This window comes from Neopsephotus bourkii, unplaced genomic scaffold (assembly GCF_033783945.1).
Source record: "Neopsephotus bourkii isolate Nb327-2 ecotype Australia unplaced genomic scaffold, CSIRO-AGI_Nbou_v1 NB_1234, whole genome shotgun sequence".
NCBI classification, from domain to species: Eukaryota; Metazoa; Chordata; class Aves; order Psittaciformes; family Psittacidae; genus Neopsephotus; species Neopsephotus bourkii.
Genome location: NW_026901719.1, coordinates 619789 through 638594, shown reverse-complemented (window position 1 = coordinate 638594; position 18806 = coordinate 619789). Strand labels below are relative to the sequence as shown.

Below are 18806 nucleotides of genomic sequence, written 5' to 3'. Positions count from 1 at the left end.
ACAAAAGCCCAACAAAAGCTGCTATCTTCCTTGCACACAGGGCACCCCGTTTTCCTCCAGCACATTGAAGAAGAAGCAGGGGCACACTCTGCAGCTAGAAAGCTGATTGAAAAACAATGACCATGCACAATGCACCAGAAGATGGTTTCTCGAGCTCTGCTGCATAGACTTTTTCTTCTCCCAACTGAAATAAAATCGCAGGCTTAATCACCTGTCTCAAACAGGCTAATCTTATCTACTGATTGGTCAAATTAAAGGCTTGGTAGGAAATTTACCACTGTCAGAAACCCTACATTATTTTCCAGAGAAAGTCAGGTCCTTGACTTCCTCTAGAATTTTTTGCAATGGTATTATTCTTTACACTGGAGTGTTTACTTACTGAACTTCCATTTTCTACCATAGGCAATTCCAGCAAAACTTTCAGCCAATATATACCTGCATATCACTAAGGCAACATCTGGTTAATAACTTGCAGCCTAAACCTCAAAGAATCCTCAAAAAGGCCAAACTTCTCACCACAGAAATATGCATGATTAGTAAATCTCTATTTTTATTCTGTTTATAAAAGGAAAGGGTCTGAATATGAAAGAATAAACCCTGCACATTAACATTTTTACCCAATTTCATTTTGTGGTATTTTACACATTGATATTACATTTTCATCACATTTTTGGGCACTAGCTATTTTCTAGTAAAGAAATGTGAGCAGTGCAGAGGGATTCTTTGGCAAAAATCCTACCTTTGACATTAATTTCACAATCCCTCATTTTTGCAAAGAAGTAATTACAAATTTGGTGACATTTTGCCATTACTTCACACTAATTCAGTTAATTCATCACAGCTTGGCTCAATAACCTCTTTAGCTTTCAGCCATCTCTTATTTCCTAGGGATGCATCAGCTTTGAAGTTTATTTAGCTTAAAACTAAGTTGCCTTGGAAAACGAAGTGCTCAAATGATAATTATTTGTTTGTCCTTTATACAGTAATCTCACTTTGAGGATTCAAAACATTTTAGCAACCTTAAAAAATCCAACCTCATAAAATCCTCGCTAATACAAGTTTGTCCACACCTGCTTGAGAGGTGGGAAAACTGCAGCATGAAGAAACTAAGTGGCAAGATGCCCTGAAAGCTTTCTGTTCCAGCCAGAAGCTGCATCCTGCAACAGCTCCCCACCTCTCTTATTTCCAAAGGACAACCCTGTGAACCACACCAAGGTCTCTCCAGCTGCATTTTCTTCTGAGGGTCTTGCTTAAGTAGACAAGCAAAACCCAAGTATTTCTACTTCTTTTCATGGCTTAAGCCCACAAACCTGACCAAGACTGGGAGAAAAAGAAAGAGGAGGAGAAAATTTACTTGGAAGCTTTCCAAGTCTATGGGCTATGCTCTCACTACCCCACGCAATGAGGGTCTATCAGGGGTTTGGTACCCTGTGGATAGAGCAGAGCTGCTCAAGGGCTGCCCCAGGCCTGCAGTCTGCTGTGGGTATTGCACCTGGCATAACGTCCATTGGCTACATCTGCACAGGTTGGGGAGGTTGCACTGAAAGGCTGCAAGTCTTGAGAGAGAGGGCTGGGGACAGGAAGAGAATAATGTAGTTCCAGAGGTGGAGAAAGAAGAGAGAGACCTGCATGCCCTTTATTCAGCTTCCTCACCTCTCTTGCAGCCTCTGCACAGATGCTGAGCCCTTCCCACACCCCATCATTGTGTCAGCTGACCATTTAGCAAACCCTCTGCCACAGCAGCTAAACAGAGTTCAACAGCTGATATTCAGTAAATGCCCATATCATTTATGTATAAAATACATAGCATAGCAGTTTCATAATGCATCAAGTATGGGATGTACTGAGAATATCAAAAGAAACCTTTACTGATCTAGATGTACTCTAAATACTCCGTTAGTTCTGAAGTACCCTAAAAGAACAAATTAGATTTCATTCACATGAAGAGATGATGGAATCCGCATTCTTGCAGATACTCAAAACCTGACTGGATGCAGCCCTGGGCAACCAGCTCTAGGCGGACCTGCCTGAGCAGGGGTTGGTCAAGATTACCTCCAGAGGTCTTTTCCAACCTCAACCATGTTGTGATACTGAAGTATAACCCTATGAAATATAAGAAGGTTACAGATACATATTTGGTATATATTTAGAGTAGACATATTAAGTACAAAAGTAGCATAATACAAATTTGTGTGCATGTGTGTGCCTGAAACTACTCTTGCTACAGCTACAGGGACTCCCAGAAAGTGCACTGAAGACAGAAGCAGGAAAGGAATTACACCCGAGCAGAAGAGGGAAGCCACATCTCCAGAGAGCCCCGCAGAAGAAGGAAGTCTTGATGAGAGAAAGCAAGGTTGTGAGCCTCTTATGCCATCTTCATAACTCAGTTTTAGAAGGTAGCACTCTACTCAGTTGCTCACTTTGCTCTAACAAGCAAAGAAAGCTTCAAAGTGGCTCCTCTCTACAAGGCAGCACTCCACAAGAAGAAAGTTGCTGAGGAAGCTATTCAATTTAATCAACACTGGGAGATGTCTCAGAGAACTTACGTGATAAAAAAGTCAGGAGACCAGTCAGGAACAGTAATGTTCTAAGTGTGCATAAGAGTTTCTAATTTTTTAAACAAGAGTACATATTTTGTTATATTAGAACCAAGGAAACCTGAAAAAGTGAAAGTGTTCTACAAGCAAACATGGTAAAACCAGAGCACATACTGTCCACAGAAATAATGCAACCAAATAAACTGTTGTTAATAAAAAGAATTTCTAAATCAGGAGTTGGTTTAGTTCCAATAAAGTGCAAGGGTTAATTTGAGGGCTGGTATTACGTAGTGTCAATGGTACTTCAGCACATATCATCTAACAAGTCTTTCACAGGAGGTACAGTGCAGAAAGACCTCACAACTTGTAAAAAATCATGCTGTGATTTGTAAAAACATAAGCATCTTAAACAACAGTGAAGGACTATGCACAGGAAAGGCCATTTATTGTAATGGAATTTTTAAACAAAGCTGTTCTTGTTTTATAATGCACCCTTTTCATTAGTCGTACACTTCACATACCTTTGAACTGAATGACTTTAAACTGCCATCAGCAGTAGAAAATGGCACAAGGGCACAAACCATCTCCTAGTGCATCCTGGCTCTTTGCTATCTCTTTTATTTGCAGCCTTTGGCTCCTGGCCCTGTATGTGTCTGTATTTCATAGTCCAGGCCCTCTGAGCCGGGCAGAGGTAGATCAGGCACAGCTCTTACTGCTGCTTCACTGCACCACCTGAACTGGTAAAGACCTAAGGACATCTCCACAAAGGGGATGGGAGCAAAGAACTACTGCTAAAATAACTCCCAGCAGGGAACTACTGGTAAAGTAACTCCCCTGATATCAACTGAAAAATTCTCATTGGCACTCATTTGGATGCAAAGATAAAATAAATAAAAAAAATAACCTCCCCTATTTTTTTCTTAAGGTTTTTAAAGTATTTTATCTGACATAAAATTAAATACCTAGGTTTTCCTGCGTCTGTAGGCGACAACATGATGTTCTTGGGAAGTTAAAATATTTGCTATCTGTTTTCAAATGACAAGAACCTAGAGCATTTTCTTTAATTTGACTCTTCAGTTTTGGTCTGCACACTCTTTTTCAGGTTTCAGTGATCCCTGTAGAAACATTTTCACAGTTGAAAGCATGCTGTGTCATCTGTTATTCCCCCTTTCAAAATCTTGAGACTTTAGTGCAGGAACACGCATTAATCATTTATTACTGTACAAATACATGAAAAATTAATAGCCCAGCTAGAATTCCAAGGCATCCACTTAATGAGCTGGGACTCAAACCTAGAAGCATCATGTCATTACTATTACGCATCTATAAAATAGTGTTCGAAAAGCTTCATTAGATGAGACCTATTACTACAAATTCAGCACGAGGCTTGTGAATAAGCATCCAAAGAAAAGAAAAAGAAAAAGAAAAGTAGGCATTTACTTTCTGAAAGAGGGGAAAAAGAACCTCTCTTCTTAATCATGTTCAAGCTCAGAAGACTGAAAATCCAATGTTAGACTCAAAGATAAAAATTCAAAAAGCAAATGCCATAAAGTATTTGGTAAAGTTGCTTTAAGTTTTAGTTAGTTTAAAAATAAAAACCAGTAACTCTTAATGCAAGAACGCTTGGCAATTTTCAAAATGTTTGGATATACTTGGTGAATGTCAATTAAAGCCGTGCTTACTGCTGCATGAAGCAGTTAATGTGACAAATCCCAACCCCACAAGCACAGGTAATTAAAAAATGATAAAAAGCAAGAGTCATATTATGTAATTATTTCCCCCATTCATTGATCTGCCTTTACAATCAGAAGTATCCATAACTGCATTAACACAGACTAAATGCCTATTTCCAGGACAGCTGCAATCATGGAATCTATTGTAGTTTGAGCAGAAAGTCTGTGCCAATGCCAGCTTTATCTGTATGACACTGAAGCACCTACAGGAAGGTCTTAAAGCACTTCCTTCTTAGAATTAGTAATTTTTCTTTTCATCAGTGGTAATTTAAAAACTTTTTTTCTTGATGCTACACCACATCCCATCAAGAATAATGGAAATGCTCAAAATTAATAATAAAAGCAGGTTCACTGGTTTCCTTTGGAAAGGGGAGGACAGAAAGGTGAGTAGAGGCTGATAGAGGACACATCAAGCCACCAGCAGAACAACTGTCATAACACAAAACCCTCTGCAACAAAGCAAGATTTTCTAGAGAAGGAATTAACGTATTTTTTAAAAAAGTAGGATGCAGAGCTGGACAGGAATTCTCAGTCTTGCAATGTTTTAAAAATTAATATCCATGTTACTTTGGGAGTGATGAGACATTTGTATCTATGTTGGGCAAGAATACTTGATGATCAGGAACAAACTCCTCCATGACCTGCAAATGCTTTATAATTACGAGCCATGTTTCTGTATTTCCTTAAGCCAGAATGATAGCTCTAATTTATTCAAAGCTCATTTATATTTTCCTCAGAGCAATTCACATAGTTGTGGGAAAAAAAAAAAAAATCTGAACAGGCAGCTGGTAATCTTTTAACTAGAAACCATGAAGTAAGCTTTTACAAAGTTCAAAGGAAATATGTCCACCCATAGGCCAAAGAAAACCCTATGTACTAGGAAAATCAAAACAATAGTATGAAGACAGCACCATACTGCTCCTAACCAGATTGTAAAGACCTCATTCCCCGTTTTGAAATGCTTCATGTTATTGGGAAGCTAAAATTTCTCAGATCTAGCATCAGTTTAAAACAGTGGTGCTTTGAGAGCACACGCAAACGCAAACCTATTTCACTATTAACTGCTTGCACATTTGGCCCCCTGTCAAATAATGTGCTGCTGATCACCTGCAATGGTACAACTGAGGATGTTCTCCTTGCAGATCCTGACCCCACTCAATTCAGGGGTTATTAAAAAGTCAGCAGGGAGAAGGCATTGCCTGAAAAAAATCAGACTGAGGACACAAACAGACTGGTTGCAGCACAAACAAGGAAACCGTAATTCAGGCCAAGTGTCCTCACCTAAGCAGGGTTAACACTGGGTCCTAATCATGCTATTTTTTCCAAAACATTCTTTTCCCACGATCCCTAACTCCTTCAATCTATAAACCTCCAGCTCTGCAAGACAGAAGTGTTTCAAGGATCCAAATTTGTAAAATGTCAAATTACAGGATTATTCCCTCAAATCAAGATAGAAGTACTATAATTCACTAAGCATGTGCATTAAGTGGGTAAGTTATGCTTTATTTTGAAGAGGTATGTAATTTTGGAATCAAATTAAAGGGCATCACTGATGGAAAAGACTGTTTTCTTTAAGCATCTGAACCAAAGCAGGTATCATTATCTGTAAAGAAGTAAGTGGCTCTTGCAACACGGAATGCAGCATGAGAAGTTGATACAAAAAGAGCTAAGGAAGCCTGTCTTATACCAGAAAATCAGTAGAAGAATGTATTATTAATAATAACAACAGATCCATGATAACTTTACAACACATGTCCTAAGAATCACAAGTTTCACAGACAATGAGGGCATCTGAGGTCTGTTTTCTCTTGTCAAATTCTTTGTTCTGGATGATGACAAACTTACCCAAATTCCTTCTACCATCATAGCTCTAGACACTGGGAGAATAATAGAAAGGGAAAAATTAAGCAGAAAAACTGGCAAGAGCAATTGAGCTCAAAGCTGTACTTAAAATTAACAACAAAGGAAACCTGAGAAAGAAGTGAAAAAGCAACTTGTGACATGGTTAATATGAAAAAAGATGCACTCAGTGTAAAACCAATGGAAAAAAAGCATAAAAAATAATTCTAAATTTACAGCAATTTATGCCAGCTGAGAAGCAAACAAACTGCTGCAGCATTCAATATGGAATTATCCCATATAATATTATCCCTTATAATAGTTTTGCTATATATTATACACTAAGGCTAACCATTATGCAACAATTTAAAGTCCATGAAAGTAAATCAGTGTCAATATTGAGCAGCCACAGGTCTCAGCACAATTCCCTTCCACAAATTCACTCAGTTCAATTAAATCCTAACGTACTTAGCTGTAAAGCTTGTTTGAAGTTGTTGGTGTTAAATTACTTAATATTGCAGGACTTCCTGTGTTTAAGGCTTGCACCTTTCTATCTAAAGTGTCTCAAGTAAAAACAAATATTACATGTCTTTTCTTAAAGGGGCAAAACATGGGGAGGGAGGAGCACCATTTCCTGCTTATACATCACACCCTCTCCAGAGATGCTAAGGAAATGCGCACCCAGTGGCCCAGTTCTGTGATTCAGAGCCCTCCTCTCCCTCAGTGCCTCTGCTTTCTTTTCCTCAATCTGTCCTGCTCCAGACTCCTCCCAGGTGTCCTCTCCTACCTACTGCTCCTAACATCTCCTCCAGCTCCTGAGCACTTCCCTCTGAGCTTCCAACCCCCAAATGTCCCATCATCTTTCTCTTTCCTGCTCAGACTGTCCGCCATGCCCTCCTACCTGAGCTTCTCAGCCACACTAAAACCCCCAAACCACAAACTTTTCTTGCCACATTTTCAGGAAAAGCCCCACATGATACTGCTGTCCTGCTCTGCCCACCCAGACATCGCCTCGCTCTACTGACCAGTATCCATGAGTTCTTTGAGAACTCATGGATAAAACCACAATAAACCCAAGTTTTTATCTCTGGCACCAGATGGGTTTCAGCTGAACTAACATGACTCTTTGGTGAGGCAGAATCAAATTCTGACCCTGAGGTTCATTTTTATTTTTTAATGCATTAAAACGCAGAACCCAATTACACCCAGTTTGGTAGGAAATGGCATCTACTAAACATGGAGAAAAAGATGACAAAAAGTTTTGGAGGAACTGGCCTTTTCAAAGGGTATAGACTGCAGACCCCAGATAATATTGCTGGGTTAGTATGTCACTTCCATTCTGTCTGCCTTGTGTGTAGAGGGTCTCTATAATAAGAAAAGTCTGCGTAGGGGGAAGCAGTACAACTATAATTACTACTAACAGCATGCACAATGTTCAGAGAGAAGGCAGAGAAAGAGAGAAGACTGTTGCACAACTAAATAGGTAAGATCGTTGAATGGTCAGGCTCAGAATGCATTGTAGCCTGCCCAAAGACCACCACCAAGTGGAGAACTGCATCAGTCTGTTCTGAGACCTGTTCACTTCAGCATCCTCAGCAATGACCTGGAGGAGGTGATGGTGTGCACTTTGCCTTGGTAGCAAAGGCAGCCTGCAGCTCCTGAGAGGTATGAACAGGGGCATAGCCTGCAGAGTAAGAGAATGGATTGTCCCCCTCTCTGTGGCACACACCAGACCACATCTAGATGCTGCATCCAATTCTGGACCCCAGTACAGGGAAGAAACTGTTTCCTCATAATATGAGGCAGTGGAGCAGGTCACCCCAAGAGGCTGTGCCACCTCCATTCTTGGAAGGTTTCAAGCTTCAACTGGTCCAAACCCTGGGCAGCCTGTTCTGATACCAGAGGTGGTCCTGCTTTGGGAGGAGAGAGGCCCATGTCCCATCCCACCAGGATGTCTCTGGTCATAAAGGAGTTGAAAGAAATTCAGAAGGGGTTCTGGTCGAACCACTGTTGCCTGGATAGGGCAACATGGATGGTTATGTCAGCTGCAGTGAGCTCCTGCCTCTGCTACGTTTGGGTGATGAGCCCAGGGCACCCACCCTCTAGGAAAAAACTTCTCAGTCTTCAGAAATGGAAAGACACATGTGAGGAGTAAATGTGCTGCACTGTGAACTAAAAGGCTTTCGGTGACAAAATGTATGTTTTCTATATACTACACAAGTTCTGGAGGAAAAGAAAAACAAAATAAAACCACATTAACAATTAGTTTAAGGTACAAAAGGACAAAGCCTAACAGTCACAGTATGAATGTTCTTTACGCAGAAACATTTAGAAGGGCATTAAGATTTCACTCACTGAAAAGGAGATGCTGACACAGAACAGACAAATACTTAAGGTGAGACTCTCCAGTGCACTTTGAGAACACTAAAGGTAAGTATGATTTTAAAAGCAAAGAGTTATTGGACGTCATCACCTTTTCAAGTAAAGCCAAATTATACAGATTACTATCAAAAACAAATGAACAAATCCCCCCCCCCCAAAAAAAAAAACCAAACCAAACCAAACCAACAGAAAAAAAAACAAAGTCAGTCAAACTTATTTTATTAGGCATTTTATATAATTAACATAATTATTACTCTGTGATTTAAATTAATATAATTAACTCTGTGATCTGACTTACCTAGGCTTACATTTATTCATCAAGTTGGTGTTTTGACTGGTGAAAATTAAATTTGACTAAGTTTGGGAAGTGACAAGGTTCTAGCTAAATTTTTCTCATTGATTTTCTGTAAATATATATTGTAGCAGTTTGGTGCTGCTCATATATAAAAAGCCTATCCTTCTTTACTCAGTAGAACAATTAATTAGTGTGCTGTTGACATTTTCCACAGAGAGAAACACTGAAGTATTTAAAAGAAATACAGGAAACTAAAAATATACCATGTTGAACTAATAAAAAAAGAACAGGTTCATTTATTTTTAATGATATTGTTCCCATTAATGTAAGCCTGGGACAAGTTTCCATTTTCATAAGCTTAACAGAGAAAATGTTGTGCTACTTCGAGAAATCCTAATTTATTTAATAGCATGTAGATTTTGTTTATGAAAAATCTAAAATTTTAAAACTCTGAAAATTCTGGCTAAAAATTACCATAGAAATCTGTACAAAACTGTAGTAGTGCATGCATAAATGTGTGTACACAAGAGAATCATCTTTCTGCTTTATGCTTCTTTGCCAAAAGGTAGTGATCCCCAGGTTGGTTTCACTTAGGAGTTCACTAAGATAAATAAAGCCAAATTAATCACTGAACCACCATCTCACTTCCTTTACCACTGACTGGGTTCCATGGGAACAAAAAAATAAAAGAACTGTTTCAATCCCTATTTTATATCACAATGCGTTTTAAGCACAGGTATCTCGCAGTTCTAAAGGTACAAATGTTCAATGAAAATTTTAGATGAGAAAACAATGGATGGAGTAACAAAAATGAGAAGGACAAAGAAGTCATATCAAGAAATCTGCATTGCTTAGGGATTTTGGCCATTCAAACATAGTTTTTTAAACAGTTGACAGAACTCTCAGGTTATGTACACAAGCCAGCACATCTGGGGATGGGGAATTAAAGTCTAACATATGGGACAGTTCTGGGAAAAAAGCCTTCTGTGGGCACCAATGGCAACAGCACAGAAGCCGAACAGGAGCTTTCCCATAAAATGAGCCCATGAGCACCAACTGCAAGGCCCAGATACACAGATAGGGGAGAGCTGCAGGGAGAATTGTGCAGGTCATTGTTGAAACACAGGACTTAGTTTGCATCTCCATATCCCATTGGACACAGCAGAGAGCCACAAACCAGAGGAAAGAGGTATGAAGCTGGTCCATGAGACTTGGTCACCGTAGCTGGATTCAACAGCAAAAGGCAGTGGTACGTGACTCAAATGGTAATAGCAAGCATCGAAAGGACTCTTCAGTCTCACAGTGAAAGACAACAAGAGCCAAAAGTTGTCACTGAAGTCAAACAAATTCATATAAAGGAAGAAGAGAGTATTCACATTCGTCTGAAAAATGAAAGCAGAGGAAGAACTGTGGCATCTCACAAGGATGTGGAGGACAAATATACTTCTGCAACAGAGGGGTTGCAGTCATACATGTATACATGTCAGGGGTTGCAATCAGGGAACAGCCTGTCTAAACAGCCTGCAGAAAGCAGGAGATCAAAACATAAGGTCTAAAGGTCCCTCTGGGCTTCATATTGCTTATTAAATGAGTGCTCAACCTATTTCATACCTAAACAGGGATAATTGTGTCAGCTGTGCAAAAGCACAGGTCTGATTGCAATCAGAGTGATGAGATGCCAAGGCCACCAGGTCCAACAGCCTGCCCTAGACAGCACAATGACAGCTAATCAAGTCCCATCAGGGACTTTTCATGTTCTGCAACACCAGTGATAACAAGCTGCCCTCAGCAAAGACTACCTAATAGAATATTTCTTGGGACACCCAAGCTTTACCAATAACTAAACTATCTTTGCTGAATTGCTGCAAGCTGGGGCAATTGCATAATATAAAATCATAAAATAGTCTGTGTTGGAAAGGACCTTCAAAGGTCATCTACTCCAACACCCCTACAATGAGCAGGGACATCTAGATCAGGCTGCTCAGAACCACATCCAGCCTGGCCTTGAATGCCTCCAGGGATGGCACATACACCACCTTTCTGGGCAACCTGTGCCGGTATTTTACCACCCTCACTGTAAAAAATCACTTCCTTGCATTATACTAGAGAGCACTATATGCATACAGGTATGTTTTTTAAAAAAATACTAACCAATAGACCATTCATACAGTTCATCGTTCCCTCCTTTCAAATGAGTCATCATCTTCAAATGTGACCAAGTTATATTTTGCTTGGAAACTAAAACACAGAGAAGCAGCAGTTTTCCAGCTCCCTCCACTCCATACTCAAAAAAAAAAAAAAAAAAACCCAAAAAAAACCAAAACAACCCACCAAACAACAAAACCAAACAAACAAAACCAAACAAATAAACCCAAAACAAACCGTGAGCAGCACACAATCTGCACATAAGAAATCCTGGTGCTAACAAGGCTGTGCAAAACAAATTGTCCTGATTTTTTTCACAGCTTTCACGGGACTCTATCTGCATACAGATTGAAGAGAAGTGGCATAATTTCTATAGCACACAGCATCCCATTGAACTTAATCACCATTACCCACTTAGATACTGCAATATGCAAGATTGATTGCTGCTCCACAACTGCTCCACAGCGCTCTCAAGCATGCTAGCCTTCAATGCACTCCTCTCCACTTTCTTACAAGGAAGTTAGGAAAACATTCAATTTTCATGGCCCCCACAAAAGGTAACTCAAATGTCAGAAGACAAGACCACAACAGCACTTAAGCCAACAGGTCATTTGGGGATTCTTCAATACTTTTCTTGCAACTGTTTATTAACCTAAATATATAAAAAACCTGAGTTCATTTGAAGAGAACTATCCATTTAGTCCATATGGGGGGGGGGGTTGTATTCTGTAGGGTTTCTATTTTCCGGGTTGTTTTGTTTTTTTTTACTTTTCTTCTTTCTTCTTTTTAACTTCTCTTTTCCAAGGAGGCAGAAGTTTGGGTCCAAATGTTCAACATAAGGATGTAACATCAAAAACTTTTAATTGGCAACTTTTTAAAGTAGAAATCTTTTAAAGTATTCACAAGTACAGGCATATTTCTTCTTGTTTTATACTCACATATATGTGAAAATCATTAAACAAAACTAGTAATTAAGCATGTCTAAATGCATTAACATTTCCTTCCTACAGCATATGGCAGTCCCTTGAAGTGCTAAGTGACAGAGTTCATGAGATACTTTGCATATCGTGCAGGGTCGGGCATTTCTTATTCAATTAGTCACTCTTCAAGAATGACATGAAAAAATACTAATTGCACACAACATACTCCTAATTAACACAGTAATCTGGTTTTACTGTGCATGTAGCCTAGGTAATGGGTTTGGTTACCACTTCCGTTTATAAGTAAAAATAAAAGTAGCTTATTTCCTTAAAAATCTAAGTATTTACATTTGATGCATTTTTCTTTATATAATAACACATGGGAATCTACAGCCCATGTCTGCACTACTATGGGTATACCATACACATCTGTTCACAGGATATCTGCATTAGTACAGAAGTTACTGAGGAACTTCTCAGAGTATTTGAAGTCCTGCTTGGCCCTCAGTTATGGGCTGGAGAGCTTTCTTCTATACAATGTAAGAACAGAAGGTAAACCACATGGAACATAAAATCTTGCTCATCCCTCACCGTTTCCAGCTCCACAGGAATATGTTTGGTTTTTGTTTGTTTTTTTTTTTTTTCCTTTTGCATTCATGATGGGTTCAGACTAGAAGTAATTAAATCTTTGGTTTGTATCTGAACTCTGCTGCTATTTTCTCGCATCAGAGAATTTTAAAAGATCTCAGTGGATGTTTTGGAAGACGTTTCTTGAGCCTGCAGTCAGACATTTTGCTAAATACTTGGCCACTAGTAACAGCAGGAACACCGTTTGTCATAAAAAAGACTCGGACAGAATATCAACCATAATCTTGCAGCCATTTCCCCCCCTCTGTCCCTCTTCAAGAGGAAATATCTTCCTAAAATCTCTTCCAAAAAGCTGGAGCTAACTTTGGAGAGCAGGGGCACTCTTCAGGCGCTTGCCAACTATGGTTTTACATGCTGCGGCTGTGTGTGAAGTCCTCCCTTAAACAAAGGAAAACCGATCTACTCAGATGGGTCTCCTATGGCAGAATATACACCCAGCAAATCACTGAGAGTATTACTAAAACTGGACAGAAATGCATACTACTGAGCTCTGAAATAAAACTGAGTCACCTGCAGCAGTGGGGAGTTAGCAAATTTCTAACACAAGAGTAGTGTTGCAGATTAAACGTTGCATTAAAAGGAAATAAAGAACTAGCCTGAACTGAAATTTTAACCACACAATTTAAATCTTAGCCAAATGAGTGCATTCTTCATGAAACCATGCGAAAAGAATTAAATAAAAGCAGTTTTGAGAATACACAATTTAGGTGCAGGTAGTTTAACTGTGGTATACTGCTTCTTAAAAAATACTTGAAACCACAGAAACTCCAGAACATAAATATGGCTAAAATAAAACAACAGATGCCAACTTTTGGTAATTCTTCTACTCCATGCAGCTTTACTTTCCAGTGATATACCCTGACTCCTTAGTACATAATAAAAGGTATTAGCTTTAATTACTTATCCTTTGACAGAAGTAAATCTAAACATGAGAACAGACTAATAATTAACACAGACACTTGAATATTTAGATGCTGAGCTTAATGACACTTACTGACAGCTAGTATGAAAACAAGTTTTTAAATTAGTATTAATAAAATTATTCTGCTCTATTAATAAATTCATTGAAATACCTTTTGTATATGCTGAACAGAAGCATTTCAGTAGGTTACCAGTCGAACACATTGAAGGTAAGTTTTCTTAATTTTTATAATTCAGCAGTAAAACATACCCTCATGGTGTCATCAGTAACACGATCTACACTGCATGCATATAGAAATACTACTAACTCTGAAAAGTGAATCTGTTTTACTGTTTCTTACAAAGGACATCATTGAAACAAACATAAAAGCCCCTTAGCAATATAAAACTTACAAATACATAACTCAGAATTCAGTTATGGCATAAAATTGCAGTCTAAAAGATCCTCTTGGAATCTTTCTTCTAATTCCCTCATCTGAAATTTTTAGTTGACTTAAAAAAAAAAAGAAAAATAAAAAAGTAGATCCTACACAAGCAGATTTCAGAAAAGCTTCTAGCTAAACACTGAAAAGAAGAAAGTTGTAATTTTTCCTTTGGTCATGTAAAGCAAAGAAAGGTTTCATCTTTCTTCTCCCCACCATTTTATTCTTATTTTTATTTTCCTAGTTTTTGGGCAACAGATACTAGTTCAATAGCTAGAAGCTTAGAATATTGGTAAAATGGAAAAGAAAAAATGAAAAGGAAGTTAATCGTGTAATTTATTCCATTTTATTTTCCAGCATAGAGTTAAGATACACACACACACACACACACACACACAAAAAACCACACACAAAAACCAAACAAACAGAAAAAAAACCCAAACAGTAAAAAAATGAAGTTTCAGAAAAACATGTTTCTCCAAGCAACATCTTGAAAAAATACAAAAGAGTCCATTTCAAATAGAAAAAGAATCAAATCACTTTGACCTGATTTTTAATACTGAACTTAAGAGTAATTTTGATTTCTGCATATTTTACTTTTTTGGTAAAGTTAGGCAGGGAGAAGATGGGGAGCCTATGAAAATTACCCAAACTTATTTTTTAACCTTGAAGTAAGCAAAAGCAGCTTGTGTTGGCAGTTTCTATCAACCACTAAACATGAAGCGCATTTTTGTATTGGGTTTTTTATTTAGCCAGTGAGGTCATGATGATAACAGAAAGATGAGATGGGAAAGAAAGAATCCCTTTTGAAATCTGTAGTTTGTAGTCAACGCAGACTTTTCTAAGCTACCAAACTTCCGGGAAATTAAAAAATGCCTTTTAATTTTTAAGATTACCAGCATACGTAAAAATAAAAGCACACATAACTCCAGAGAAATTAACATCAGTTACTGCTGCTATTATTAATATAGTAATAGAATTGATATGATTCTTTTCCTAGGAATCATTCTTCCAAAGTTCACTATTCCTCACGAATACAACCTAAGTTGTTAGAAGTTTTGTTTTCATTCTTTGGCTTTTCTTTCTGTTTCTTTTAATTAAAGATAACCTATGTGGAAGACTACAATAACCAAGTATTTAAAGGAACCCTTCTCAAAGAAACCATCCCATCATTTAGGAAAAAAAGACACAATGCTTTCAAGGCTCATTTTTTTCCCTTCTCTCTTTTTCTTCACCCTCCACCCTTCCTTTATGAAAGTAACACTTAGCTTAAAGCATAGAGAAAAGACTAATTTTTATCTTAGTATTTAAAGAGCACAGTAATACAGCCCATTTAACCAGTCCCTTGAGGTTGTAGATCTTTTAAATTATCAAGTTTTTAATGCAAAAATTTGGCACCTGAAGGGAATTATTCCATCACCCTTCCTGCTCACATCTCCCAGCCTGAAATGTTCGTGCTCCATTTCAGCAACTCTTCTCATGCCACCTTCAGAAAACTGATGTTAGAGGGGTTCACAAATTCACTCATCAGAAGTCTTACAGTGTTCATGGCACTTTGGGAGTTCAGCCAGTGCCTAGCAGGAAAGCACTAAACCAGCTGCACTGACCATGGAGGAAACTGTTCCTGCACCCCCTGCATATGGATTAGCTCTTCTCAGCATCTTGTCGGAGCACACCCTTGGGCCATTTCAGGCAGAGAACAAAACACAGCTTTCTATGCCTGCTGTGTAAACTACAACATGCTTATGCAAAGTTAAGTAACATAAAAATAAATCAGAAGCAAAGGATCAGGAGAGTGTCATTCAAAAGCAGGGGGAAGGTTGCAATCACTCTTGCTGTAGCTTCTCCCCCAACCACATCCTAGCTTGTGCTCCATACTAGGATGAGAGAAAGGCTTAGTTTTCCCCTGTTCAAAATGAAATCTTGCAGCAGTCAACTGTCCAGATAAGCACATATGTTTATTTTACAATTGTACTTGGAGAGATGTGGAGAGCGCAACATACTTGAGAGCTGTAAAGCATCTAATTCTGTGTACTACCCTCTAGTATATTGTTTTGCCCCCTTTTAGTTGTTAAGTCACTTGCCTAATTTAAATGACAAGCTAGATGGCCAGCACATGTGCACGCCCCAGGTGGGGCATGCCTGACTGGCACAGGCGAAAGGTGTGAGCTTCAGGTACTGGAATTGCCAAGATCAAGAGATTATATCTATCTGGAAGCCAAATGCTGTATATGAGTCTTTTCTTGTCACCAAAAAGCTTTGACCTGAACCGCTGCTTCCAGTCCTCTTCATTCAGGGTCTGAAGGGAGGCCAGGATTAATCCCCAAAAGCCCTTGAAGCTCTCTGTCCATCAGGATCTGCTTCACAGGCACCAAATTACTTTGGAGGCTGCATCAACTAGCGAAAGAGACTCAAGGGACTGTCCTTACTGACTTCAGCCTTGTACTGCTGGCTGTGCAGAGACCAGCCAGTGTTCGTACAACTGTCCTAAATGCACTCCCCAACCCTTGTTATAGTTAGGCCCTCCTTAAACCATCCATTACCCATCAGCTGTCCTAGAGTCTGCAACAGGGAAACAAAGAGGTAGCTGACTCTTGTAACTACACGAAAGAGATGGTGCATTATAGTCTGTGATCCTCCTGCTAAGTGGGCAATATGGATATCATCATCATTTGGTTATATTTATTTCCTTTGGGAAACATTTGTTTAGTCAAAATTATATAGGTTTTAAATGTGTGTGCTCAATGAGAAAAAAGGGTGTTGTACCACACTTGACAAAACGCAATTCCCGTTCTCTAATCTATTTGGAAAACATTTAACTTCATTTCAACATGCAATTAGATTAGGTTCTTATTGGACTATTAAAATCTTCAGAATAATCATCCATCTAAAACTATTCCACAGCCTGAATTACTGGTATTTTCTATTTTTATATAATGCATTTGGTAAGAACCCAAAAAGCTTTTAATTTTTTTATGTGGCTGCCAAATCATAATACAGTAGGTCAGAGAATGCCTGAAGCAAAATATAATCCATGATATATAGGCTTCTTCTTGTTTTTTTTTTTTGTTCTCCTTTCCTCTTTCAGGCCTGGGTAATGGATGGGCACAAGCAGTTTCACATGCTGTTCTGCACCACAGGATTTAGTCAGAACTTGCTCACTGAAATAATTAGGTTTTTTTCCATACTCATTGATTAATGAAAGAAGGAAAGGTAAAATATTTAAACTAGACTAGACAAAATAAGGAAGATCTTCTGTACCTTGCAGTAGGGAAAAAAAAACCCACAACTAAACAAACCCAAAACTAAACCACTATTTTCTAAAGCATTTAATATTACTACAGGCTTTTAAGCTACATCAACCTATCTACACATGCATTCAATGTTATACCTCTTTAAAATGTAATAAGTGGCATTACTATAAGCTGCTAACTCAACACTGATGTGTGTAACTGCAGGAGACAGGAGAGTACAAATACATGTTTCTGTATTGCTGGTTTGTAGAAGTCATCATGCAGCAATCCAATTCTTCATATGTGCTTAAAAACCTGCTCTTTTCAGCTCTGCGTTCTTATCCTTCAGGTGTTGTTGAAGTAATTTTCAAAGACTGTTGCTTCTTACAACTGTGCTTTTCAGTCAGCAAAATACGAGAAAATCACGGCACAAGGCACCCAGTGGCTATCCCAGCATAAAGATCATCCTCTGCCCAGTAAAATGAGCCAGCATTCAATATTTGTACAATCAATTTTAGTTTGGTACTACAGGATATAATGTTTTAATTTCTGTTTACACCTGAAATATGAGTAACTGAAAAATAAAATCAGGCTTTCAGAAAGAACTTGTACAAAACCAGAGTGATGGCCCTAATTTTCAGACTTGACAGTGCTCTCAGCTTGCTACACAAGAACGCATAGCAATTAAAAAGCAACCACCCAAAATTGTTATCTGATAATTTTTAGCTTTGCAAAGTAAGTCAATTCATAAAATAAATTACACCAAAATTACACAAATCACCACTGAAATGGGCAAAAGCTGTCAGTCTGCTTGGCCATAGGAGTGGAGTGATGAAGAATATTAGTAACACACCCTCTGAGCTGCAGTGTCAACATTAGAAATTCTCCCATTAGGCATACAGCTCAAAAAATAAACAGAGACAATTTAAAACATCATGTTTTGAAGCTGTTTCGGGCTTCAGTCATCATGCATCAATAATACATCTGAACACATACATTTATAATTTCCAGTTAACTTTCAGGTCAGATCCTGAGTCTATTTTAGGAATATCAATCCTGCATTCAAAAGAATAATTATGTTTCATGCAGATACACTCAAATAGGAACACTTCCCAGACAGGCACAGTTTTGGTCCCACAGTGCAAGGATGAGCAGTACAGTTAAACCACCTGCAGCCATATATGCCATATTTCAATTCCCCTTCAGTGTTCTAGAAGCAAAGACCAAGAGAAGAAAACTCTTCCCAATGCCCCAGGTTAACCACGAAGAAATATAGTATACCTGTTCCATGCACATGCATCACACCCTTCCAATCAAGGCACATAAACTGCACATGAAGAGCTTATGCAACCACCACATCCCTGCACATTTAGGCTTCTTGATATATCACTCATATGCTCCTTTAGTCCCTATGGTAACTCCATACCTGTAACATTAACCACATAAATGGTAACAGCATATGATTTTGCAACAAACTGTACTAACAGAAGGCTCAGGGGACACCTTATGAGAGTCTTCCGATACCTAAAGAGGACTACAAGAAACCTGGAGAGGAACTTTTAACAAGGGCATATAGTGACAGGACAAGGAGGAATGTCTTTAAGCTGACAGAGGGGAGATTTAGGTTAGATATTAGGAGAAGCTCTTTACTGTGAGCATGGTGAGGCACTGGAATAGGCTGTCCAGAGAAGCTCTGGCTGCCACAACCCTGGCAGTGTTCAAGGCCAGGCT

At 38.6% G+C, this 18806-nt stretch overlaps 1 protein-coding gene across 7 annotated transcripts in view; it reads right to left on the bottom strand.

Annotated features, from left to right (window-relative positions):
- Positions 1–18806, bottom strand: part of FRMPD4 (FERM and PDZ domain containing 4) — a 309704-nt gene that overhangs the window by 152107 nt on the left and 138791 nt on the right. The gene's annotated exons all lie outside the window — the stretch shown is intronic.